General features: G+C 40.7%; 1 protein-coding gene and 1 long non-coding RNA gene across 13 annotated transcripts in view; one reads left to right on the top strand and one right to left on the bottom strand.

The window, feature by feature from the left end:
• TPK1 (thiamin pyrophosphokinase 1) overlaps nucleotides 1–17,092 on the top strand; it is a 354,405-nt gene that overhangs the window by 263,601 nt on the left and 73,712 nt on the right. The window lies entirely within an intron of this gene.
• Nucleotides 1,176–16,715, bottom strand: LOC131508804 (uncharacterized). Its single transcript, XR_009260158.1, has 3 exons — nucleotides 16,196–16,715; nucleotides 12,724–12,839; nucleotides 1,176–1,422 (listed from the first exon to the last, which is right to left on the bottom strand). It is a non-coding gene; the product is annotated as an uncharacterized LOC131508804 (long non-coding RNA).

Genomic DNA, 17,092 nt, shown 5'->3' on the forward strand with positions numbered 1-17,092 from the left:
TTGCAATATCTCTCATCGCACTCTGTCTTTAAAACGAGTGTGAGGGGCGCCTGGGTGGCTTGGTCAGTTAAGCGTCCGACTTCGGCTCAGGTCATGATCTCATGGTCCATGAGTTCGAGCCCCGCATTGGGCTCTGGGCTGATGGCTCGGAGCCTGGAGCCTGTTTCCGATTCTGTGTCTCCCTCTCTCTCTGCCCCTCCCCTGTTCATGCTCTGTCTCTCTCTGTCTCAAAAATAAATAAACGTTAAAAAAAATTAAAAATAAATAAATGAATAAATAAATAATAAAACAAGTGTGAAAGATGCCTCTGTACCAGTCATCTAGAAGTGAAGCTTAACTGTCTCTGAAGTTGTCTGTCTGTAGGACAGTGTTTTGTTTCCTAGCAGTGTGCTGGGAACATTGTGGAACATGGTTCTGGGACCAGAGTTTTCTCTAGGCTGTGCACGCTCAGGAGTAAAACAGCTGCATCCTGGACCTGAGCGCCTTCACTTTTCTTAAGTGTTCCACACTGCTCTGACAGTGACAGTGGGAAAGCCACCGTGAACTCATCCAGGAGAACGCAAGGGTTCCCACACTCTGGATCCTCACGCGATTCTCGATATTGTCACATTTCAGCATTTTTGCCGGTCTGATGCATGTCGGTGATATTTCATTACGGTCTCTGGTTACCGCTGAGGGAAAGCATCTTTCTGTAGTTGCTCCTGGCTTTTTGTGTTAATGCTAACATAAATGTTAGCATTAGTTTGACAGGTGTCACATACACACAATCCCATTGTATGTTTTATTGGAATCATTTTTCATGTGTAGATTAATTGCGAGAAAACAACAATTGGGGAAGAAAATTCCTATGTGTAATTGAGTCATCCTATCCATAAACATAATATATCTCTCTTTTAGAACTTTTTAATTGCTTTCAATAATTTAAAAATTTGTCCATAAAATCCTGTACATCTTATGTAAGATTTATTTCTAGGAACCATATATTTTGTGTTGCTATTGTAAATTATACCTTTTAAAAAATTAAATTTCTGAGTTCCTTGGTAGTACGTAGACATACAATTGACTTTTAGTATATTGTTATCAATTTATTGCTGAATGCTTTTATTGTTTTTAAAAAAAATGTGAGTATAGATTCACTAAGGTTTTCTATAGACAGTCATTAAAAAAAATTTTTTTAATGTTTATTATTTTTGAGAGACAGGCATAGACAGAGCGGGAGGAGGGGCTGAGAGACAGAGACGCAGAATCCAAAGCAGGCTCCAGGCTCTGAGCTGTCAGCACAGAGCCTGACATAGGCCTTGAACTTATGAACCTTGAGATCATGACCTGAGCCAAAGTTGGGACGCTTAACCAACTGAGCCACCCAGGCTCCCCTAGACAGTCATATTTTGGGTGGTAATGAAGTTTTCTTTCTTCTTTTCTCTGTAAGAAATAAGAATGTGTTCAGTTCTGACTGGCTGAAATAGTAGCTTTAAAAAGGCCTATTCCTTTCCCCCCAAGCAGTTACAGGGCATGGCTTCTGTGGTTTCCTCAGCCTTTGCCTCCAGATCCTAAGGTGTCTATTGTAGTTCCAGCCGCTGTGGTCCCTCGTCAGCCTCAGGAGAGAGGGAAGGGAAGACAGGAGGATGGGCTAGCACACATGGCAAGAAAACAAGGCTTCAGGGATTCCACCACTTCCAGAAGTTCTTCCTGCATCCACTCTTTTGCCTCAATGGCCAGAAGTATCAAACGGCCACCCTAGCTGCAAAAGAGGCTGGGATGTACAGTTTTGCCTCTAAAAACATAGGGATCCCGAGTGAAACCACGGTTCTGTCAGTGAGGAAGAAGAGAATGCATGGGAGTCTGCTCTTCTGCCAAAAAAATGTCTTCTCTTCGTCTGCCATCTTGATGAACAGTTTAGCTATTCATATAATAAAATCTTATTTTCACTTTCTTTGGGCCATACTCTTACGGGTTTCTCTTACTGCGACTGATGAATCCGCAGTTAAGCAAACTGATTCTCATTCGTATATGTTTTTAGCTCTGTCCTTTGGACCTTATGTTTTTCTTTGACGTCCTACAGTTTTACCACTACATGTGTAAGTGTGACCTATCTTTGGTTCTAGTTAATTTTCCTCAGCTCTGATAATTGGTTCATGGACTGTGAAAAATTTTCAAATGTCCCCATTTTTCAGATAAGGACATGGTAGTTCCAAGCTCTAGGCAGTGATTTGCCCAAATTCACATCATTAGGGATTGATGCACTAAAAATTTGAAATCAGGTCATGTATGCTGTTTTTCCTTGCTTCCAATCAGTATATGAAAGACTCCATATAAGATAAGTTGATGTTAAAAAGAAAGCACTAAAACGAATTTGGGATAAAGAGAAGAAAACCAGAGGAAGGCACATGTACAGGGGAAGGCAGGAGGTAGGAGCAAGAAATGGAAGGGATTAAGAAGAATTTTTAATTCTCCAGGACAGACCTTTTAACTCCTCTACACTTTGGCCTAAGAAAATATCAAATGGAATTGCCCTCCATTCGCCCAGCCCTCTTGTTTATAACACTCACAGATTGTGAAATTATGCCGTCATTGTTCCTTCTTTTATATGTTTTTTCAAAGTATGGAAATAAATGGCAGAATGAAATAATTTCATAGCACTGACTGAAAGAGACGAGAATCTAACCCTAGTGAAATATTTTTGAAAGAAAAAAAGTAAGAGAACCCCACTTGAAAAGATTTTTCACGCGGTAATGATGGAGTTTCAGTGAGAAACACCCTTAATTCTCACCCCATTATGACTCAGAGTGATTCCCCTCAGTTAGGATCACAAGTCTGGCATGCAGGAGAGAGGTCTGTGCTAGAGATGGGAGTTTGGGGGCTGTTAACGCAGAGGTCCGGCTGTGAGTTAGTGCCACTAACATGTGAAGTGTTTTACGTTTTTTGGTGTCTTTGTTATTAACTATTGCTTTTCCAATCCGGTGCTTAAAAAAGGGCACCCTGAAACTGGGACTTCAGTGTTTCCTATCTGATTCAAGGACAGTATCTTTCATATCTTAGTAATTCTTTGATAACCAGTGACCTACTTTGAATTGAAGATACTGTTAAAATTTTTACATAAAACGTGTGCATTAGAGAGCAAACATGATAATAAGGATGACTTTTTTTTTTTTGCCTCAGTTCCCCCCCTCCCCCCGCCACAAGGAAGCTGTTAGTGAAAGTTTTCCACTCCCAAACCATTTTCTTAAGTGTACAAATAGGTGAAATGACTGTATTTCATCACATTTAAGATGCCATCAATTGTGGGATGCATTATTATTTTCTGTTCACTAAGGAAAAAAAATACTAATTATAACTGCAGAGATGAGGGGGAAATGTACATGTTAGAACTGATAAAATATGGCAGATCAAATAGCATAGAACTTAATTATCAAATTATATGCATAGACGTAATTTGTTTATATAATTTGTTTAATTTATTGACTTCTAAGATGTCAGCTAGGATTCTGATTAGGATTGTGTTGATTCGGCGGATCAGTTTGAGAAGTAAATCCATTTTATTAATAATGTTAAGTCCTCCAATCCATGAACCTAGGGTACTTTCGTTTAGATCTTTAATTTCTTTCAACAAAGTCTTGCTGTTTTCTTCCTGCAAGTTTTGTACTTATTAAAATTTATTACTAAATATTGTATTGTTTTAATCCTATGGTGGATGAAATTCTCTTCTTAATTTCATTTTTGGATCGTTCGGTACAAGTTATAGAAAGACAGCTGATTTTTTGTATCAGTTGATCTTGTGTAACCTTGCCGAACTCATTTATGAGTACTCATGGTATCTTAGAGGATTTCTTAGGATGTTCTATGTATCCAAACATGTCCTCTATAAATAGAGGTAATTTTACTTCTTTTCTCGTTTGGATTCTTTTATTTCCTGTCCTTGGCAAGTTGTTTTGGCTAGAACCGATAGTACAATATTAACTATCCAAATAATACTGATAGCAGCAAAAGTGGACCTCCTTGTCCTGATCTTGATCTTAGGTGGGAAGCATCCAGTCTTTCACCATACATATGACACCAACCATTGGTTTTTGATAGATGTCTTGTATCAGATTGAGGAAATTTTATTCTGTTTGTAGTTTGTTGAGTGTTTTTATCATGAAATAATGTGGGCTGTGCTTGTTTAAATCTTGTCTGTTGAGATGATTATGTGATTTTTGTGTTTAATTCTATTGATATATTACATTAACTGGATTATGGATATGAAACCAAACTTGCATCCTTGGGAATCAATCTCACTGGGTCATGACTTATAATTCTTTTTATATACTGTTGGTTCACAGTTTTCTTTTTTGTTGATGATTTTTGCATCCATAAACTAAAATACATTGTGGATTTTTTTTTTCTTGTGATGTCTTTGACTTGTTTTGGTATTAGGATAATACTAACATCTACCCTTTTTTTTTTCATTTTGCCATTTGTTTTCTTTTTCATTATTCAAGTACAGTTTTCTTTTTTCTTTCTCAAATTTAAATCCAAGTTAGTTAACATACAGTGTAAAAATTTCAGGATTAGATTTAGTGATTTGTCACTTACATTTAACATGCAGTGCTCATCCCAACAAGTGTCCTTTTTGTTTTAATTTTTAACGTTTATTTATTTTTGAGAGACAGACATAGAACATGAGTGGGGGAGGGGCAGAGAGAGAGGGAGACAGAATCCAAAGCAGGCTCTAGGTTCTGAGCTGTCAGCACAGAGCCTGACGCGAGGCTCAAACCCATGAACTGTAAGATCATGACCTGAGCCGAAGTCGGACGCTCAACCAAATAAGCCACCCAAGGCGCCCCAACAAGTGTCCTTCTTGCTGTCCCTTGCTCATTTAGCTCATCCCCCCTCCCACAACCCCTCCAGCAACCCTCTGTTTGTTCTCTATATTTAACAGTACCTTATGTTGTTCCCCCTCCCTGTTTTTATCATATTTTTGCTTCCCTTCCCTTATGTTCGTCTGTTTTGTATCTTAGTGAAATCATAGGGTGTTTGTCTTTCTGTGACTGACTTATTTTGCTTAGCATAATACACTCTGGTTCCATCCACAATGTTGCAAATGGCAAGATTTCATTCTTTTTAATCGCTAATATTCCATTGTATGTATATACCACATCTTCTTTAGACATTCTTTAGTTGATGGACATTTGGGCTCTTTCCATACTTTGGCTATTGTTGATAGTGCTGCTATAAACATTGGGGTCCTTGTGCCCCTTCAAAACAGCACTCCTGTATCCTTTGGATAAATACCTACTAGTGCAATTTCTGGGTCATAGGGTAGTTCCATTTTTAATTTTTTGAGGAACCTCCATGTTTTCCAGAGTGGCTGTACCAGCTTGCTTCCCACCAGCAATGCAAAAGAGATCCTCTTTCTCTGCATCCTCGCCAACATCTGTTGTTGCCTGAGTCGTTGATGTTAGCCATCCTGACAGGTGTGAGGTGGTATCTCATCGTGGCTTTGATTTGTATTTCCCTGATGATGAGTGATATTGAGCATTTTTTCATGTGTCTGTTAGCCATCTGGATGTCTACTTTGGAAAAGTGCCTACTTATGTCTTTTGCCCATTTCTTCACTGGATTATTTGTTTTTTGGGTGTTGACTTTGGTAAATTCTTTATAGATTTTGGATACTAAGTCTTTATGTGATATGTCATTTGCAAATATCTTCTCCCATTCCGTCGTTGACTTTTAGTTTTGCTGATTGTTTCCTTCTCTGTGCAGGAACTTTTTATCTTGATGAGGTCCCAATAGTTTCTTTTCGCTTTTGTTTCCCTTACCTCTGGAGACATATCACGTAAGAAGTTGCTGAGGTTGAGGTCAGAGGTTGTTGCCTGTTTTCTCCTCTAGGATTTTGATGACTTCCTGTCTTGTATTTAGGTCTTTCATCCATCTTGAGTTTATTTTTGGTATGGTGTAAGAAAGTGGTCCAGGTTCATTCTTCTGTACTGACATCTACTCTTAAAATCTAGGCATTCAAGAGGGAAACACTAGGGAAGTCAACCAGGGCAACAAAGGCAAGACAAAAGGAAAGTAGGTCTAGTAGGCAGGATGCAGATTTGGGGAGGACGCAGCATAGAGGGGACTCTGGTTGCAGGAGATACCTGGCGTGTGTTCTGATCCTTTGCCTTCTTTTATTTGTGTGCTCACTGCCACAAAGAGGGGAGGGGGGAGAGAAGGAGACCTACAGAGCCATCTTGCTTCTAATTAATAAACAGCAGTGGCTGGCTGGCCTTTCTAAGGAGTATAGACCACTGAACATTGAGGCAAGCACAGCTTTATGGGGAAGAAGTTGTATTTACATGAAAATTATGTATTAAAAAAAAGTTATTTTAAAAACCACTTATCTCTGTAGCAGAGACTAAAGTCTGGGATTGTGATGCCTTCCGCTTTGGTTTTCTTTTTCGACATTACTTTGTCTATTCAGGGTGTTTTGTGGTTCCATACAAATTTTAAGATTGTTTTAGCTTTGAGAAGAATGCTGGTGCAATTTTGACTGGGATTGCATTGAATGTGTAGAGTGCTTTGGGCAGTACTGACATTTTAACAATATTTGTTCTTCCAATCCATTAGCATGGAATGTTTTTCCATTTCTTTGTGTCCTCTTCAATTTCCTTTGTAAGTTTTCTATAGTTTTCAGCTTACAGATCTTCTACATCTTTGGTTAGGTTTATTCCTAGGTATTTTATGGTTCTTGGTACAATTGTAAATGGGATTGATTTCTTGATTTCTCTTTCTGTTGCTTCATTATTGGTGTCTAGAAATGCAACCGAGGAGGGCACTTGTTGGGATGAGCACTGGGTGTTGTATATAAGCAATGAATCATGGGAATGTACCCTCAAACCAAGAGCACACTGTATACGCTGTATGTTAGCCACCTTGACAATGAAGTATATGTTGAAAAAACAATAGTAACATAAAAATAAATAAAAATAAACAAAAAGCACCATCTCTACACATGGATAGGAGAAATCTTTCCCCCTTCTGTGTTCAGTGAGCCATCGATGACGTTCAATCTCTGTGCCTTTAATGATTAATTTAGAAAAGTCATTAATGTTTTCATAGCCCATTTTTATTTATAAATGGAAAGTGCTAGCTATAAATTCCAGTATTGATTTTTCTTCATTAATAATTTTCCACTAAGAATCTTTTCAAAACTCAGAAATAAAAAAGTTCTTTAACAAATTTATGTAAATGTACATGTGTGATACAGGGATGAAAGATTTATTTCTTATAATGGCCATACCTACAATATTACATTTATATTATTTATATAATTTAGGATAATAACTGCAAAGAAATATTTTCACAGACGTTTTTCAAGGAGGCCTTACGTTTCTATTTATAGTGTACTGAATATTTCCAAGTATTTGGTAAAACTTTAATATAACAGCACTTACCAGTTTCATTACTCTAGGCCTTGCTGAGCAATTTCTTATGCTTTGGGACTACATTATGGAAATAGCAGAATATTACTTTCTTTACTAATAGAATGCATTTAAAAAAAAAGAAATCTTGTTGATACATCTCGATTTTTTTAATGCATTCTCTATAGTAAGTACCAGCAAATGGCAATTTCTATGATGTATGAGCCAAACTGTATGAATACTGTCTCTTTTATTTAGATTCTGGAATAATTATTATACCACAATGTCAAGAAGAAAGTATCCTAATAATGTCATTGGTTGTTGAGACCTGTGATTTTGTGAAATAACTAAGGTGTCAAAATGACTTGCACAAACCACACAGCTTCCTGGAACTAGAGCTGACCTAAAACCCAGCTGTCTCGACTCTGGGCATAGAGCTTTCTCCTCCTGATCTCCTTCACTACTCTCACTGCAGGAAATTTTGATGCTTGATTACAGGCACTAAATACATAGAAAGATAGATAAATCTAAAATGTGTGATGTTTGATAGATTAAGAATAACCATATTTGTTAAATTTTTCATGATGTAAGTTTCCAGGTATATCAGATTCAAATTGGTACTGTAACAAATGATTGCCACCGACCAGTGGCCCAAAGTAGTGCGTCCTTTATCTTCTGGTCGTAGGGACTGGGATCCTACATGCGTCTTCAGAAACGAAAATCAGGGTGTTGACAGAGCTGCCTTCCTCCTGGAGGCTTGAGTGGAGAATCCTTTTCCTACCATTTCCAGCTTCTGGAGGCTGGCTGTACCCCTTGGCCCGTGATTCCTTCCACGGTCTTCAGGGCTAGCCGCATAGCATCACCAAATCCCTTTCTCTGTCCTCTGCTTCCATTGTTACATCTCTTCCTCCAACTCTGACTCTGTAACTTCCTGCTTTTAAGGAATTTGTCATTACGCTGGGACCAGCTGGATGATCTAGGACAATCCATCTCAAAATTTTGATTTAGTCGCATCTTGCAAAACTCCTCTTGCCATATAATTAATTGATTCACAGCTTCCAGGGATTGCAGTGTAGACGTTTGGGGAGGTGGTGGAGATATTATTCAGCCTCCCGTATCAGGTCTGTAATCAATGATTTAAATAATTTTCTGAAATAATACTTACTGAGTGCAGTTTTTAGATCATTGAATCTTTACAGTTACTCTGAAAATTAACGTATGAGAACTGTTTGTATTTCCGTTGAGAAGCTGAATTTCAGTGCTGTCTTTCATCTGGCCTCAGATGACTTGTGATAAGGACTCAAGACAACATAAAAACAAAGCAGACTGTGTGAGCACGATTTATTTGGTGCCCACAAAGATAACGAGAGTAACACTTTCCATCCGTCTGGTTTTTGTTCTCCAAGGGCTGAAGTCAGGTTTCGCCAAGAATATATTCTGATCCCTGAGAACCGAGAAATGAGTCAGGTTTGCATAGACCAGAGCCAAAGCTCCGTCCAGCTGTGGGGTTGTAGGCAGTCTCTTATTAGACATATTCCTGTTTATTTTTTTATCCTTTTTTACATTTCTTACCTTTTCTTAGCCTTTGAAGCTGTATTTACATAAGAAACTGATAGTTCCATCAAAAACAGGCAGCTATCTGATGTGTGATTAAGATGGTAAAAAAGCAAAAGGCAGAAAGCTTGACTTTTCCTTATATTGCTTACATAGCCACATATTACTAGTCTCCGGGCTCTTAAGGTCACTAAAGATCAAGCAGGCGTTTATTAATTAATTAACTGAGCACCCATATTCCATCACATTACTGGTTTATTTATGCCACTATCACCGTTACCCCTACCCTTCTCCCTCCCTCCCCCCCTCCCACCCCCACACACACCTGGGCCATGTGCACATACTTGTACTGTGAGATATTATAAGTTTGAGTTGTCTTAGTATGTACCTAGATTTGGTCAGTCTGGGCTTATAGACCACACAACTGCAACTTTTGATATGTTCTAAATATTAGCCCTGAGGAAACACTGCGCAAAGTGACAGTCGTGGGCAGCTCTAGTACCCAGCTTTCATGAAGAAGGCAACGTTAGGGGTGTTGCTGATGAGCAGTAGATACTACTTCTCTGGAAAGAATAGGACAAAGAGAGGAGCAAAATTAGCATTTAGACTATGTCACTGAGAAGGATTTTCAAGTATTCTACTTATAAGCAAATATTACATTTTCAGATGCTTAAGACCAATAACATATGGCCTATACAAACTTGTATTAGATACCTCCTTCATTAGCCCAGCTCCAATTCTGTTTTCTGTGTTGTAGGATTTGAACCAGACATGAACGATTTTTCTTCTCGTAAGGCCTTGCCCTTTTGTGATTCTGCTGAGAGCACAAGGAACCAACAATAATTTACTATATGCCATAATCATCCTGTTTTGTTTTTAGAAAACTCCCTACAACCTGACAACACACATTTATTATGGTTGATTCTAGGCATTTAAATATGAAAACAATTAACGTGCATTCGTAGGCAATATGACAAATGGGAATTTGTGAGCAGACCAATTTTTCACTGACCTGCATTCAAGAACACTATTATAACTCAGGTTTGCCTCCCAAGTTTTTAAATGAGTTGATTTCCCAGTATTTATGTGGGCAGGTTGACGGATGAGAATGACTTTAGTGTAAGCTAGGGAGTCCCCTTCTATGTCCCCTCCTCCAGGTTGCACTTTTGTGCTGATTCAGAGAGCGCTCTGTGCGTTCAACCATCCAGCTAATATACGGAGACAAGAAAGCGATAACTTTTGGTCATTACATGAGTTGTAGAGAAAGAATCAAGGGGTGTGGGTGAATATACTTCTACTATGGGAATAGCCTGCTGGGTATAATTTTCTACTGTGTCCAAACGATCAAACTTTGCGTTGTGAATAGTACATTCACATCTCCCACCTATCTTTTCTCCACACTCCACCTCACCCCTCTTGTTAATGCAGAATATTATCTCCATTTTATAGATGAGGAAACTGAGTCATAGGATGTTAAGTGAATTGTCCCAAGTTCATATTGCCTAACTTAGTCCTCTGTGCACATAGGATGGATCCATCACTGGTGAATTATGTATCTGTTTTTAAAAGCATTGGACATTGTGAAATAACCTATCTCAAAATCCTTTCTCTAAATGAAAGAAATTTTCCTTAAGTTTGGGCAGCATCAAAGACATCGGAGATAGAAATTAACACCTTGGCAATTAAAATCATGTTGCAAGCCCCTCCCCCTCAAAGACAACTCCTTTCCACTCTGTAAGACAGATCATAAGCCACACAGCTTTGGAGAGGTGGGTAATTCAGGTGTAATTTTGCTCACTGCGATTTCTGATTTCTGGGGTGACTATAAGCCAAATGTCAGTCACCATGGTTCTCAAGATACTTGTAATAAAGATTCAAGTGGAAAAAAAATGTATTTAGCATTCACAAAGAGGACAAATGGTTAAAACAGAATTTTTGAGTGTCTGAAGATTCAAGGATGAAAAAGAAAGAACAGTGATAAAAAGGGCAGGATGGCTTGGTTGCAGGAGGTTTAGACAGCCTGCAGGTTTCTCAGCGGCGAGCTGCCACTTTGTCCTCCAGATTGCTTGGAGGCCAAACTGTGAAAAAGCAGAAAATATTTGGAGAATTCTGGGCTTAAATTAAAAGAAGGGGAGATCAAACTGGGGAAATGTCCAGTATGCAGGCTAAAATAGAAGCATCCCACTTAAAAGAGCTTTTCTGTAAAACTGTGTACCCCAAGTAAAGTTTGTAGTGAAGAAATATTTGGGCTTTTTTGCGGGGGAGGCTGTAGTTCAAGGGAAACTCGAGATGCAATTTACAAAGAGAGGAGTCAAGTTCTCAAGCTTAATTATGCATCAGGAAACTACCCTGTAGTTTTCTTTCCTCTCCCACAGAAGGGAACAGAACTGAACTAGCAAGAGAGGGTAGCAGTCCTCTGGCTTTGAGATTAAAAACAACCAAAAAGGGATACATCAATGCTTGACAAAAGCCCTTGACAAAATAAGTCCCTGGAGGTTATTATATAACATAAGTTACCTTCTTTCTGTACAGCTTGTACCTTGAGTTTCCCTTGAAATGCAGCAGAAAAATGTCTGCTTTGTTTACTTGGGTTAACAATGCAGAGGAAAGAGGACAGGACAATAGGTTCAGATCCTGAACTGGGACTCCAGGTGGATTCTTCATCTGTACAATGAGGTTGGGTAGGTGGTGTCAAGGCTTTCTTCAGTTTGAGCACCGGCTGCTGAAGCCACAGAGAATTGGAAGAGTCCAGGTTATAAATGCCAACGGCTTAGTTTTTCAAGGAGACCTCCTTCTCCTCCGTTCCCTATGGGGCGGCAGTTAAAGGAAGCAGTAACAGGACCAGAATCGGAGGGTGTGTGTCTGGGTGCCGGGTCGGGAGCTGATGTTGCACGTGCAGACCCGTCTCAGAGGTTTCCTGTGATGTGGTTCACTACTTGGAAGTGCTTTGAACGTCAAGGAGGAAGATGTCCTGTGGCATCACTGCGGTTCATAATCTCCAGCTGAAGGTTCTCACCCCTCAGAAGTTCACGGTGAAGCCAGGAATGGGAAATAATTACTGCCCCTCATTTACACTGAGACGGGGCTGAAGGTCTGGCTGCAGCCAATGAAACGCTCTTTGATATTGATTCATTAGTAGTGATGCTGTCTCCTGGCAGCCCTGTGCCAACGTCACAGTTTGGCAGCCTCCTCAGTTCAATTGCACGGTTTTCCTTTGGGCACATCTCCTTGGCCTTCTTCACTCATCTGTTTGCTGGACCCATTTAATTGCAAATTAACAACTTGTCTCCCTCAACTACCCTTCCCTAAATCCGGTTTTCCTTCTGTGTGTGTGTGTGTGTGTGTGTGTGTGTGTGTGTGTGTGTGTGTGTATGCATGGGTGTGTGCTAAAGAATGTGCTTACGGCAAAATTATCCCAGCAAGAAGGCTTTCTGATTTTTCTTTCTTTCTTTTTTTTTTTTTTTTTTTTTGCCAGCTACAGCTGGTAACCAACTTTTGTTTATACCCATTTAAAAAGTATTTATTTGCAAGCTATCATTGGCAGTTTAAATGCGACGTGCAATTAAGAAAAATACAAACTGACCCTTGTGGTGTTTTCCGTTGACCTGTATCCCGCCAGAGGCTGATATTGTATAGATAAGGAAAAAGAAGTTTTACGTTACTAGCACAAGGAAATCTGGTTTGTGCATGTAGGACAGAGTGAATGAGGGGGGTGATGCTGGCTTTGTTCTCTTCCTGGTTCAGCTGTCATTCTGATACAAATATGAGCACCGCTCCCACCTACCTCTGGATCGGGTTCTGTTTCCTTTAAAATGAATGACTTTGAACAAAACCGTCTCTGTCTCTTTCAGTCTCCAGCGTTGTCCCTCTTTATTCGTTTTGTTCTTTCCTCCTGAATGCCTGCAAAAAGCATTGGAGGTCCAAAGCACATGCCTTTTCTCCCACAAGACATGACCCCACCCCACAGTATTACCAGAGTGTGTTCTCCTTTTGACATCTTCCCCTCCCTCCCACTAATCTTACTCATCTTCAAGGGCCACTTCAAATCATATCCTTGATGAAGATTTCCTAACAAAATCTGTTTTCTCTTTCCTCCAAATTCCTCAAGTGCACTGCATAGCCCTACGGTGTATCTACCTTATAGCATCATTCTTTGTGCAGATTTCTTAGTCCCTTTACTAGAAGGCATTCGCCTCACATTTGGTGCCTGTTACTGGCACAGCCTCCTGGTAGGCTAGAATAGTGTCTTGCTTGTTTTATGCATTAGCAACCTTGTTTAAATTAGCACGAGCATTTTTATCCGCATGAATTCTGTAAGAGTCGATTGCACTACAGTGAAAGATGTTGAAGCAAGAGATCTTTAACACAAACCTTTAATACAATTAGGATAATAAAGGATAAGTTGAATTTTAATGGTGAAAATAACTGTAAACTCTGCCAGAAGTTGGTAAGGTTTAAAGTGATGTGGGGCTCGATTTCATGAACCATGAGATCACGACCTGAGCCAAAATCACGAGTCTGTCACTCAACCGACTGAGCCACCCAGGCGCCCCACCACAGACCCTTTTTGAGTGTAAGTGAGTGTATGTTGGAAGGGGGGCCTACCTAGGAATGGTCCACAGAGGCCTGAATCTAGAAATCTCACCTTATGGGGAATTTGGAGTTTTAAAGGATCTCCCTGTTCCCCTAGGTGATTTCTCTTGCCCCTTTCTTTACCACTCTGAGCATGAGGCAAGGTCTAAAACATTTCATTTTCTTGGTTCCCTTCTTACAGATGTTGAAAATCATATAAAACTGTAATTTGAGGACAAGTATCATAAAAACAAAGGCAACTGAAATTGGTTCTCTCATTGTGTGGCCACTCATGAAACTTACAAGATTTGCTTTGCAAAAAGAAGAAAACCAGAGAACTCAGTGTTACTCTACTGTGTCCTACAGGGCACGGCCCTACGATATTCTATAACTGTAACAAGTGCATTCATGTTTGTTCCAGTTATTTTGTATCTTTATTTTATCCACTTAACTAGATTGTATACCTCTTTAGGTTTGTTCCCGTTGTATTTAACCTTAACTCTAGGTGTTCAAGTGACTTAATTGATAAGACTCCTCAGAGTCGCTCTGTCTTTTTCATATTCAGATCTTACGCATTTCTCTAGCATTGCCAATCAGAAGTAACTAATAAAGTGGTTACCTAGCCTTCGAAACGAGCTTACTTACAGGTTGGTACGAAATACTAGACTCTGGGGGAAAGAAAAGGCAACGAAGGAATAGTGAGCAAGGCAGGAAAAAGAAAGGATTGTATAAGTTATCTGAGAAAGAAGGTGCCATTTAAAGAGGGAATAGCGAATAGGATCATTTCCAAAAGAATGAAATTGTTGGACTTCACTGAAGGAATAATTTGGTCACTATTGAGAATGCAGAATAGTAGGAGCACAGTAGGGACAGAAGCCAGATTTCTGCTTCTTGAGGTAATTGCAAAGGGGTGCACGTGGAAAGCACAATGGGAGCAGATACGTTAAGCTTTTTAAAGAAGTTTGTTAATGATTCAAGAACAACTATAGGCATGGAGTTGTGTTATCGAAGAGGCCTTTATGTCCAAGGCACAAGCAGCCTATGTTGAAAATAAGAGGGAGCCGAGAAAGTGCAGAGATCCAGGGAGAGGTAGGAGAAATCGATGGGGGGGTAGGGGCGGTGTGCAGGTGACAGGGGACAGCCCTGAGAAAGCTGGAGGGTAGAATCCAGACTAGAGAGGGGAGGTTTTTCAGAGGAGAATGTTTAGCTCCTCTTTCCAAAACAGAAACAAAGATCACAATGAGAGGCGTGGAGTTAGGTGTTAGGGTGAGACACTTACGGAGGAAGGCACTCATCGTAAGTGGCATGAATCTTTACCAGTAAGAGTAACTTCTGAGTAAATAATCAGACCACGGCAAGGACTAATTGTCGAGGGTTCCTCAGTTCCGATTTCCTCTCTGGAAGCCCCCAGGGGAACGGTGGACAGGGCACATTGGGGCCAGTGACCATGGCACTGGTGGCCTAGGGCAGCAGCTCCGAAGTCACCATTGGTTGTAACTTGGACCACAAGTAATCTGTAACTGAATGTAAGTACTCGTGATTTTGATTGATTTTTAAAAATTCACTGAAGCAGGTTCAAGGTCACTCTTAAAATATTGTCCCTTCCTGGTGATTTAGTGTGTTTCCTTGGGTTGACAGGGTAGCTGTGGATGAGGTCCAGGGTTATGGGGCCTGTGCATACTCACACCATCATCTCGTGCCGTGTGCAGGGCTGTTACTGATTTACCATGAATTCCTACGGCAGTCACAAGTTAGTTGGAGTGGCGTAGGTGGAATTTTACAGTTCGCTACGTTTCTTGTTTAGCATTACCCATGAATATATTTTTTAATGAAGAAGGTAGGAATAGAAGAAGAAAATGCAGGGGGACTGGGCGGCTCAGTTGATTAAGCGTCTGACTCTTGATTTCAGCTCAGGTCATGATCTCACGGTTTGTGGGCTCGAGCCCTATGTCACTCAGCGCTGACAGCACAGACCCCTCTTGGGGTTCTGGCTCTCTCCTCTCTTTCTGCCCCTCCCCCACTCATGTGTGCACACTCTTTCTCTCGCTCAAAATAAAAAAAAATAAATAAACCTTTAAAAAAAGAAAATGCTACCAGTGTCTCAGTGACTTTATTGTACTTGACCTAAACAACCTGAAGACTGTGTGGATGGGTGGGGTCAATGCTGTCATGCCTGTCAATAGAGCCAAACAAATTGAAGACAAGTTTGTTACCTAGAGGTCAACTGATATATTTTACCAACTCCATTTCACATTAAGAAAATGCCGCTCTCCATTCTGTCTGTTTCACAGTCCCCTTCTGTCTATCAGCTGTCCCTAACTGATCTGATCACCACCTAGAGCTTTAAATACGTCCAAATGCCCTTGCTTCTCAAATGTGTATCTCCACCCCGACCTTTAATGACTTGCCCTTGCGTTTAGAATAAACGCTTCGCTCTTGTCCTGGCTGCAAGTCCTGCTCTGAGAGCTGGCCTGGTTCCTGCCCTTGTGGTTTTTGTCTTAGGTTCTTTGTACTTGCTTTTCCTCTTCCTGGAATACTGTTCCCCGTACCTTCCAGTGGACCTCCCACATTGCAGAATTCAGGTGTCTGCCTGGGCGTTACTCCTCCATGGAGAGTGTTCTCTAATGAGCAGGTCGAAAGGATGTGCATCCCTGCCCTCCCTGACAAAGCACACCAGCACTCACCCTGTTTTCTTGTCTTCAGTGCAGTCATCCTGTTTGATATCCTCTCATTAAATTATTGCTGTCTGTCTTCTCCTCAAAGGTTGACCTTCACGAGAGCAGGGACTATCGCCTGTCTAGCTCTCTACTATACCTTGAACACCGAGCGTGGTCCCTGTGCAGAGGAAGCCCTGAGCAGATACGTGCAGAATATAAAGTTGCTGTGGGGTTGGGTCAGATGGCAAGTGCTAACATGAAATCAAGAAAGAAGTATTAGCCCAAGGCTTGGCCTCCTGTTCCAACTGCATCATTATCTGGAGGTTCAGCTGGGGTGACTTCTCCCAGGAGGAGTTAGGAACAGTGGACACAACAGCCGAGCAGGAGGTCGGCGTGGGGCTGGCCACGGTGGTGTGGCCAGAGGACTGTGTCAGACCGTAGACATTGTTTAGAGAAAGATAGGAAGGAAGGAAGTCAGGAGCAACAAGGCCAGCATGGAATTAGAGCCCCTACAACTGCACACCCAGACTTTACCCCACTTTCAGCCTCTCCCTGGAGAGACCTTTAACCAGTCAATCTGGAATTTCCGGATCAGCTCTAGTGAGGTAATCGGCAAGATAGACCCCCACCCTTCCCCCAAAGGGAGGGAACCTTGCCTGAAACAATCCACTCTTTGTTAGAAACTTCCTTTTCCGCCCCCTTCTGCCTCTAAAAGCCCTCGTTGGCTCAGCTCCTCCAGCTCCTTTCTACTTGCTGAGTGGGATGCTGCTGGATTTCTGCATCCTTGAATAAAGCCAATTAGATCCTTAAACGTCCACAGTTGAATTTGGTTTTTTTTAACCACATAGAGGATGCAGTAAAGGCCGTTTTGAGGAGGGAATCAAAGATTATACCTGAGGTGATTCTAAAATGACACTTTTTGGG

Source organism: Neofelis nebulosa, chromosome 4 (genome assembly GCF_028018385.1).
Source record: "Neofelis nebulosa isolate mNeoNeb1 chromosome 4, mNeoNeb1.pri, whole genome shotgun sequence".
NCBI lineage: Eukaryota > Metazoa > Chordata > Mammalia > Carnivora > Felidae > Neofelis > Neofelis nebulosa.